Genomic DNA, 9,674 nt, shown 5'->3' with positions numbered 1-9,674 from the left:
CGCACCTCTTCGGAGTGCTGCGCTACCGTCGAGGACGCACCATCGAGCTCCACCGGCAAGTGTAAGAAGGCAATGGCGGCTCCGCCAGAGACCAAGAAGGTGCCCGCCAAGGAGGACGGCACTGGTGGTACCTTCACCATCAGTGCCACTCTCGACCCTAAATAGGAAAGCGCGCTCGTTGCTTTGCTGCGGGCGAACGTCGACGTGTTTGCATGGCAACCGTCTGACATCCCCGGTGTTCCCAGGAAAGTAATCGAGCACCACCTTGCCGTCTGTCCTCATGCGCGGCCCGTCAAGCAGAAAGTCAGGAAACAAGCAGTGGAGCACCAAGAATTCATCGCAGAAGAAATCAAGAAGTTGGAAGCAACAGGCCTTGTCAGAGGAGTGCTCCATCCTACGTGGTTGGCCAATCCTGTAGTCGTGCGCAAGGCAAACGAGAAATGGAGGCTTTGTATCGACTTTACCGATGTTAATAAAGCTTGTCCCAAAGATCCATTTCCCTTGCCACGCATTGACCAGATTGTTGACTCCACGGCCGGATGTGACTTGCTTTCATTTCTTGACGCATACTCAGGATACCATCAGATCTTCATGGCAGAAGAGGATGAGGAGAAGACCGCATTCATCACTCCGTGTGGCACGTACTGTTTCGTACGAATGCCTTCCGGTTTAAAGAATGCTGGTTCAACATTTGCAAGAGTAGTCCATGACGCTTTTTGAGCCACAAATACACAGAAATGTGGAAGCCTACATGGATGACATAGTGGTGAAGAGCAAGGACAAGGCAACTCTGATTCAAGATTTAGACGAAACCTTTGCAAATCTGCGCAAGATAAATCTCAAGCTTAACCCCGAGAAGTGCGTGTTTGGAGTCCCCTCCGGCAAGCTTCTCGGGTTCTTCGTGTCTCAGCGGGGAATTGAAGCCAATCCCGACAAGATCAAGGCCATTGAGCAGATTGAAGCACCAAAGCGCGTCAAGGATGTACGAAGACTTGCCGGTTGCGTGGCTGCTCTCAGCAGGTTTATCTCTAAGTCTGCTGAGCGCGCCCTGCCATTTTTCAAAATATTGAAAAAGGCAGGTCCAATGAAATGGACTCTGGAAGCGGAGGCTGCACTGCAGGACTTGAAGAAATACCTGTCCTCCACTCCAATACTTGTCGCACCTAAGCCACAAGAGAAGTTGCTGCTGTATATAGCGGCAACCAATCAAGTGGTTAGTGCTGCGTTAGTAGCGGAGAGGGAGGCGGATGATGAGCCAGCAACCACGGCAGGTGCATCCAGCGACAAGCAGGGGGCTTCACCGGCAAGCTCTGGTCCCGACAAGGATGGATCTGCGCAGGGGGAGGTGCAGAAGAAAATGGTGCAGCGCCCAATTTACTTTGTCAGTTCCCTTCTGCAGGGGGCTAGGTCAAGGTACTCTGGTGTGCAGAAATTGCTTTTCGGCCTTCTCATGGCCTCGAGAAAGCTGCGCCATTACTTCCAAGCACATGAGATCACAGTTGTCACTCGTTTTCCGCTGAAGAGGATACTGCAGAATCCAGAAGCAACAGGCAGGATTGTCGAGTGGGCACTGGAACTGTCAAGCTTCGGCCTCAAGTTTGAGAGCACTTCAACTATCCAGAGCCGGGCATTGGCAGAATTCATAGCAGAGTGGACGCCAACACCAGATGAAGAAATTCAGAGACGAGCATCCCCATCAAGGAAGCAAGCAAAGAGTGGTTGATGTACTTTGATGGTGCCTTTCCGCTGCAAGGCGCCGGTGCGGGCGTGCTACTTGTCGCACCCACCGGAGAGCACCTCAAGTACGTAGTCCAGATGCACTTTCCCAAGGAGCAAGCAACAAACAATACTGCAGAGTATGAAGGTTTGCTTGCCGGTCTCAGGATCGCAGCAGACCTTGGGATCAAGAAGCTCATTGTCAGGGGTGACTCGCAGCTTTTCGTCCGCCAAGTGAACAAGAATTACCAGAGTCCGTTGATGGAAGCCTACGTTGATGAAGTGAGAAATTTAGAAGAGCACTTTGATGGCCTACAGATGGAACATGTTCCAAGAGCTCAGAATGACATTGCCGATGGCCTGTCAAAGTGCGCTGCACTTAAGTTACCTGTGGAACCAGGGATCTTTGTGCTCAGACTGACTCAACCATCTGTAACACCATCAACTGGACAGAGCAAGAAAAGGGAGTTGATTTCTGGAGACTATTTTCCAGCAGAGCTCCCCAAAGCCGCCGCCAAGAAGGTCCCCAAGATCAACACCAAGAGTGCTGAGGAGCAGTCTGCTCCGGCAAGCCCTAGGGTTTGTTCCGTCGAAGCAGACGCTCCCGACAAGTTTTGCTCCGGCAAGCTTGCCGGGGAACATCAAGCTCCGGCTGAGCCGCAGGTTCTCGCCGTAGAAGCGGATGTTCTCGCAACAACATACGTGCCTTTTGTCCTTGTTGTCGAGCCGCAAGCTCCAGCATGGGCACAACAGATTGTCCATTTCCTTCAGACAGGAGAATTTCCCGAAGAGCAAGAAGAAGCGGAAAGAGTAGCCCGGCAGTCAAGTATGTACCAGTTTGTCGACAACACACTGTACAGAAGAAGATTCAACGGTGTGAAATTGAAGTGTATTCACCGGGAAGATGGACAAAAGCTGTTGGCGGAGATACATGGAGGCATATGTGCTCACCACATTGGCGCAAGAGCACTTGCTGGCAAAGCATTCCGGCAAGGTTTCTTTTGGCCGATAGCCCTCCAGGATGCAACTGCACAAGTAACCAAGTGTGAAGCGTGCCAGTTCCATTCCAAGCAGATACACCAGCCAGCTCAAGCTCTCCAGACGATCCCTTTATCCTGGCCATTTTCGGTCTGGGGGCTCGACATCCTCGGCCCCTTTCCCCGAGCTGTCGGGGGCTTTGAGTACTTGTACGTTGCAATCGACAAGTTCACAAAGTGGCCGGAAGTGGAAGCAGTGAGGAAGGTGACAGCACAGTCAGCAGTCAAGTTCTTCAGGTCGATTGTTTGTTGTTTTGGGGTCCCTAACAGGATCATCACCGACAATGGCATGCAATTCATGAGTTGCACCTTCATGCAGTACGTCCAAGATCTTGGCGCCAAGGTCTGCTTCGCTTCTGTTGCTCATCCGAGAAGCAACGGTCAAGCCGAGAGGGCAAATGCTGAAGTGTTGCACGGGCTCAAGACCAGAACTTTCGACAGGCTGCGCAAGTGCGAAAAGAACTGGATTGAGGAGCTGCCGGTGGTTCTTTGGTCGATCAGGACGACGCCAAATCGAGCCACTGGCCAGACACCTTTCGCTCTAGTCTATGGAGTAGAGGTAGTTCTCCCCACGGAACTCGTATACGGGTCGCCTCGAGTGCTCGCTTATGATGAGCTTGAGCAAGAGCAGCTGTGATAAGATGATGCGCTGCTCCTTGAGGAGGACCGTCTTCAGGCTGCTGTACGAGCTGCTCGATACTAGCAAGCTTTGCGCCGCTACCATAGCCACAAAGTTAATGCCAGAAGTCTCGAGGAAGGCGACCTTGTTCTTCGGCGCGTTCAGTCCGCCAAGAATTCCAACAAGTTGACGCCGAAGTGGGAAGGCCCCTACCGAGTAAAACGAGTCACTAGGCCTGGCGCTGTCCACCTTGAGACCGAAGATGGCTTTCCGGTGAGCAACTCCTGGAACATTGAGGATCTTCGTAAGTTTTACCCGTAGGGCGTGGTTGCCGGAACCTGTTCCGGCAACCACCTTTTGTACAAGTCTTGCCGCTGCCGCATGTAATCATTTGTACAAGGCCGGGCGCAGACCCCGTGCATAAATAAAGCTCATGTGCTCCGCACATCTTGTCAATTTCATGCCTTTTATTTTTTGCATGTGTTATGTGACACTTTGTGTGGCACCTACCCCCGGTAAGCAATAACGAGCCTTAAGGCTCCATATCCTTATTTTCTCTTCTTTCTTTTTCTCAAGAAAAGGAAGGTTCCCTCGCCCACAAGTTTGCCGGGGGGGAAGGAGGAGATAATGGTGTGGACCAGGCGTCATTCAAGAAAGTTTCGCCTTGCCGAACGACAGAAAAGCTAAGTTGCCAAAGTTTGAGCAATCAGTTTAATTTTTTTTAAAGTTATCTTCCTCGAACGACCGTGCTTTGTATGGAAAACCTGTGCACGGAGGAACCAACTCGTAGCTAGTTTGCGCCCTTACTTTGTTTCGAGTCCGCTCAACAACTTATGTGAGCTGCGACTAGTTGCGACAAGGTTTCTTGTCGGTAGCGGCACCGCCAGCAGGCTGCTGACGTTCCGCACTCAGCGCTCGCGGCAAAGGTGCCTGCGCCGGCAAGTTCCCTAAAAGCGTAGGGTAAAAACATACAAAGAAGGAATCAAGTAGAGGAAATAACATAGCAATCGATACCCAAAGTAAAAGTTATATTACAAGATAGCTTGTCGCAGCTCTAATAGATTGTTCTTGTAACATGAGCAGCAGCGACAAGAAAAGAAGAAAACGGGCGGCCTAATCTACGCGATCGCCATCAACCCTCTTGACCTCGTTCACCTTGTCCACAATGGGTGTGACAAGGGCCTTGAGCGATTCCAGATCAGCATCCGCCGGCAGCTTCTTGAGGACATTGGTGAGGTTGAGGCCCGGGTTGCGGAAGGCCACCTTCAACAACACCTTTTGAAGAACTCTCGCGCAGATCGCGCGCGACTCGTCGGCCAGCTGCTTTGGGATCCTTTCCCGGAGTCTCTAGAGGGTCGTCGCCACGCCTTTGAAGAACAAGGTGAGCTTGGCGCTGGGCTGGAGGTTCTCATCGGAGGAATACCCAAAATCCTCCATCCCTAGCTGCGCTAGCTCCTTGTCGATGTCTGCGGCAACATCCACGAGATCCTCCGTCCAGTGCTCCACGTTCTCCCTGAAGGTGTTCTGGGTGGCGGCAGCACTCGCCAGCAGGTCCTCGTTGGCCTTGATCTCCTTCTTCAAGGCCACCTCCTGCTCCCTGGCGCCGTCCAGCGTCTTGGTCAAAGTAGCCAGCTTCAACTCAAGATCTGCATTGGAGTCCTTGGCGGTGCTCAGCTCCTTGCCCTTCTCGACGAGGCAGCCCTGCAGCTCACCGTGGGCGTGGGCGTCCTTCTCGGGCTCACGTTTGAGAGCGGCAAGCTCTTCATCCCTCGCCTTGAGATCGGCCTCTAGCTGCGCCACCTTCGTCTCCAGCTCCTTCTTGGCGGCCTCAGCAGCTGCGGCAGCATCCTTTGCCTCCTTGAGACCCCCACCAAATGTCTGCTCTCGCGCGGCAAGCTCCTCCTCATGGCTGTCAAGATTGACCTTCCGCTGCGCCAACTCGCCTTCCCGCGCAAACAGCTCCTCGGCGGCAAGCCGCTGTTGCCCTTCAACTTCAGCCTTCTCGAGAAGGAAGGCTTTCCACGCCTCGACGAGCTGCGCCCACTCCTCTGCAATGGACCGGAGGGCTTCCTGATTGCGACTACGGAGCTCCTCCGCATGCTTCTCGATATCCACTCCCGCCCTCGCGACAAGCGCTTCTCGGGATTCCAGCTTGGCCTGCCGAGCGTGGTAGAGTGACACCAATTTCCGCAGCAGCTGCTCCTCCTCAGACTCGCCGCTGCTGCTGCTTGGCACGTCAACCAGCGTCAGCCCAGCGGAGGCAAGCACTTCTCCGTCAAAAGTTTCTCCTTCGACCGGTGCCCTAGAGCTTGACGCCCAGGGGAGCTTGATGAAGACGCCTTCGCCGGCCTTCAAATAGGCGCCGGGCTAGGGCTCTTCGGGGCCTGACGCTGCAGCAGCGGCGGAGGGATCGGCGGTCGGCGTAGCGCCTTGCGCTCCTGCAGCCTCGGGGCCGTCAGTGCGATCGCCAGACCCCTCGCCAGCTCCTGCGGCGGCAGCTTTGGCGGCCTCTTCACTGGCAGGATCATCAGCGCCGGCTTCTTCCTCGGTGGCGGCGGCGTCGTTGGTGTTGCCGCGCGCATTCTCCTCGCCGGTGGCCTCGGTCTCCATCGGTTCCGTGGAAGGTGGATCTGGCGACCGGAAAAGGGAGAAAAGTCAAGCAAAGATCCAAAAAGAAAATCAGAAGAAGAAGAACCCAAGGGAAGTTTTCAAGCAAGAAGGATTACCTGTACTGGGATCTGCAGTCATGGGTTCCACCACCGGGGGGTCGCTAGTACCGTCCCTTGCCGGAGAACTGTCCCTTGCTGGAGACTTCTCCCTTGCCGGAGAACGCTCCCTTGCCGGGGAATCCTCCCTTGGTGGTGTAGTCGAAGCAGATAGCATCTCGGGGGCGGCTTCCGAGTGCTCCTGGTGAGGTTGCTCTGCTCCTACACAAACCAACAGGCAGATGTCAGCAAAAGAAAGAACACCCATGCGCGCCTAACAGCGGGAAGTAAACCATATACTCACGCTGGGGGATGCCTCGGGGAATAGTTGCCGGGTCCGGCAAGGTGGTCTCGGGCGCGCCTCCTGCTGTCGCGGTGGGCTCGTCGTCGATGACAATCACCGGCGCCCTGGCACTCTTCGCCGCTCTCTAGGCCAGGGTCCTGAAAAGGAATGAGTTCAGAGTAAAGCAAATCAGATACAAGACAAAAACAACAAGAATTGAAGAACTACAAGTACATCAAAGAATCTTACTCTTCTTCTTCCTCGTCGGAGCTGAGAGCGGAGAGGTCGAAGTCCGGCCCACCTCCGGCGCGACGAGGTGGAGGAGTAGGTTCCCTTGACCGCTTGGCGGGGCAGCGGCAGGACCAGAAGCGGCGGTCCGGGAGGACCCCGCTCAAGTTGTCGCAGCAGCATGAGACGCTCCCGCGGCAACAGTGCTTGTCGCGGTGGAACGTGTCGCACGGCGCGACGGCTGTTGACCCGTCTGCCGCCCTGCTACGTCCCCAGCCTTGCGGAGACGCCTTCTTGGTGGAGCTGGGGGCTCTGCTTGCGGCAAGCTGCTTGAAGATGGCGGGCCGCTCGCACCCTCGGCGGGCTCGCTCGACTCGGGTTCAGGCTCGGCAAGCTCTCCCTCGCCGGCAAGCTCTCCCTCGCCGGCAAGCTCTCCGGCAAGCTCATCTCGATCGGCAAGGCTTGTCGCCTCTGCTGCCTCTGCCTCCTCCACGGTGAATCCAAACTCGCCCGCGGCAGCGGCTGCCGCCGCCTCTTCAGCCCTGGTGGCGATGCGCCGCATCTCCGCATCGGTGGTGTCGCGGGTGACGCTCTTCTGTTCATCCTAGCGGACCACCACTTCCACCAAGCCATCGAAGAACGCCTGCACGACGTCATCTGCAGGCTCTTGCCAAGTTGGGACAATTCCATGCGAGTCGCACAACGGCATCATTGCACGGATGCGGTCGAGCGAGGAATTGTTGCACAGCGGAACGACACCCTGCGGCAACCTCAACCATTCGGGATGCTGAGGGTCGTGCTTGAACAGCTCCTTGAGCATCGCGTCCAGCTCCAGGACAGTGAAGTTAAAGTTGAGGCCCGGGCGCAGCCTCATGATGTTCGCCCGATCCCCAAACTCCCAGGCGGGTCTCCTCCTCTCTTGCAGGGGGGCGATGCGGCGGCGAAGAAAATCTACGCCAACGGCGCCTATAGTGAGCCCGGCAAGCCTGAGGCGCAGGATCCGGGTGACGGCAATCTTCAGCCTATCGTCTTCCGGCGCCAAGCTGCTCCAATCGTTGCCGCGCACTGCTGGGGCTTGGCGCTGGGCAGTAAACGACTGCGGGTTCTCCTCGACGATCCAGCACCAGTCTGCTCTCCACTCCTCCCATTTGCTGCGGAGCTCCCCCTCCAGATAGGCTTCCTTCTTGCCGGCTCTTGAGATCCAGGCGATTCCGCCGAATAGAGGCTCTCCTCTCTCAACTCGGGGTATAAAGAAGTGGCGGAAAAGAGCTACATTTGGGTGGACTCCGACAAAGTTTTCGCAGAGATGCGTGAAAATGGCCATGGTCAGAACAACATTGGGGGTGAAATCAAGGAGGTGGAACCCGTAGGTGTTCATGATGTCGCAGAAAAATTCAGAGAAGGGCGGGCAGAGCCCGCAGTAGAAGAACAACGCGAAGAATGGATATCCGTTCGGAGCCCGTTCGGAAGCGGCGGTGGAGAGTACATTTGTGCGTGGATGCGCTCGCGTCTCCGTCGACCAGAAGAGGTAGTACCACTCCCTCAGCTCCTTCGCGGCGAGCTCGGGGAGGAAGATTGCCCGCTACTTTCGCAGCGCCTCGAGCCGCAGCGCCTCGGCCGACTTCGCGGCCTTCCCGGTTTTCGGAGCCATAGCGGAGGTGGTGGGGGAGATCGACGACATTGGTGGTGCCGGTGGCGATGGGGGGTGGAGCACTGCTCTCTGTCAGCTTTGGAGAAAGGGGGGAGCGGCGGAGATTTCTGAGATTGGGAACAGCAACTGGCGAGATGGGCAAACTGCCCCTGTTTCCCCTGCTTATAAAGAGGGAGGAGGCGAACGTTACGTTTTTTCCGAATAAAGAAACCACCCACGATCTCTCCCACGATGCCGCATTCAACGCGTGCCGTTCGGGAAGGGCGCGGTGGATACGGAGTAAGATACGACATAACCCAGGCCGCGCGTGCCCGTGCCCTGCTTTGGGCCTGGCCCAACAGCGCTCAGCACCGTGTGTGGACCAGGCTCGGGGGCTCCTGTCGGTGTACTAGAGTAGGGGTACCCTAGTATCCCGAACTTGTGCACGGGTAGTTGCAGCGCCCCGCGGCAAGGCTTGCCGGGTGACCGCCAAGGTCCTCCGTGGTTCCTTTGGAGCCATTCAAGAACAAAGTGTTTAAGCCAAGGAGCCAAGACCCCGGCAAGAGGAGCTTGCCGGGAAGGACAACCAAGGCATCTCAAGAAACTTGCCGCGACGCGCCACACGTCCCGGCAAGGCCCGGTGAGTGACAAGCTCCCGGGCGCGGCAAGACAACGACCGCGGCAAGGCGCTTGCCGCGGCTAGCTACCATCCTGTACCCGCGCTCCAGCGCATCCACCAACGTGTCGCCCTAAGGCCTTTCCAGGCATGTGTGGCGAGAGGCTGTGCAGCCAGAGGTGCGAGGTGGCAAGCGGCGCTGACAAGATTGCCATCGTGGCGAGCGGTGGCGCCCCTGACGGTCCCTTTTTGCACTGTTTGGGCGACACAGACGGGCATTTAATGCCCTTGTCCCCTGCCATCAGGGTTAGGTAGGATACACTATGCAAGTAGGTGTACCAACCGCAGTTCTTTTACATTTTTACCCTTGCCTACGTTGCCACCTGTCGGTGACCCCTTGAGCATATAAAAGGAGGCCCATGCGCAACGTGGAGGGGGGTTCGAAACCAGAAAACACTCACGCTCGGTCTCGTTAGTAGCTGGTGTGTACTGTAGCTCACAGCGCTCCCGAGCAAGAACATAATACAAATCACAAAGCAGCAGTAGGAGTATTATCTCTCCGGAGAGCTCCGAAGCTGGGTAAACCACTCGTGTGCTTCGCCTCGATCCGCTCTTCGTGCGATCTCCGCCCCCCGCCGAACCGAAAGGGGCCCGGTCCGCTGGCCCCATAGGTGTTTGTTCCCACGACATCTATGGCGCGCCAGGTAGGGGGCGTCGAGGTTGTGTGAACCCGATCCGGCGTTCACGCGATCTAGATCTTCATCTTCTTCATCATCTTCATCGACATGTCACCGAAGAAGAAGGCTTCGGAGGTGGCTGCTCCGTCCACGTCGATCCCAC

The sequence above is a fragment of the Triticum aestivum genome, chromosome 5B (genome assembly GCF_018294505.1).
Source record: "Triticum aestivum cultivar Chinese Spring chromosome 5B, IWGSC CS RefSeq v2.1, whole genome shotgun sequence".
Taxonomy (NCBI): domain Eukaryota; kingdom Viridiplantae; phylum Streptophyta; class Magnoliopsida; order Poales; family Poaceae; genus Triticum; species Triticum aestivum.
The sequence above is the reverse complement of the archived record's forward strand: the minus strand, read 5'-3'. Positions refer to the sequence as shown.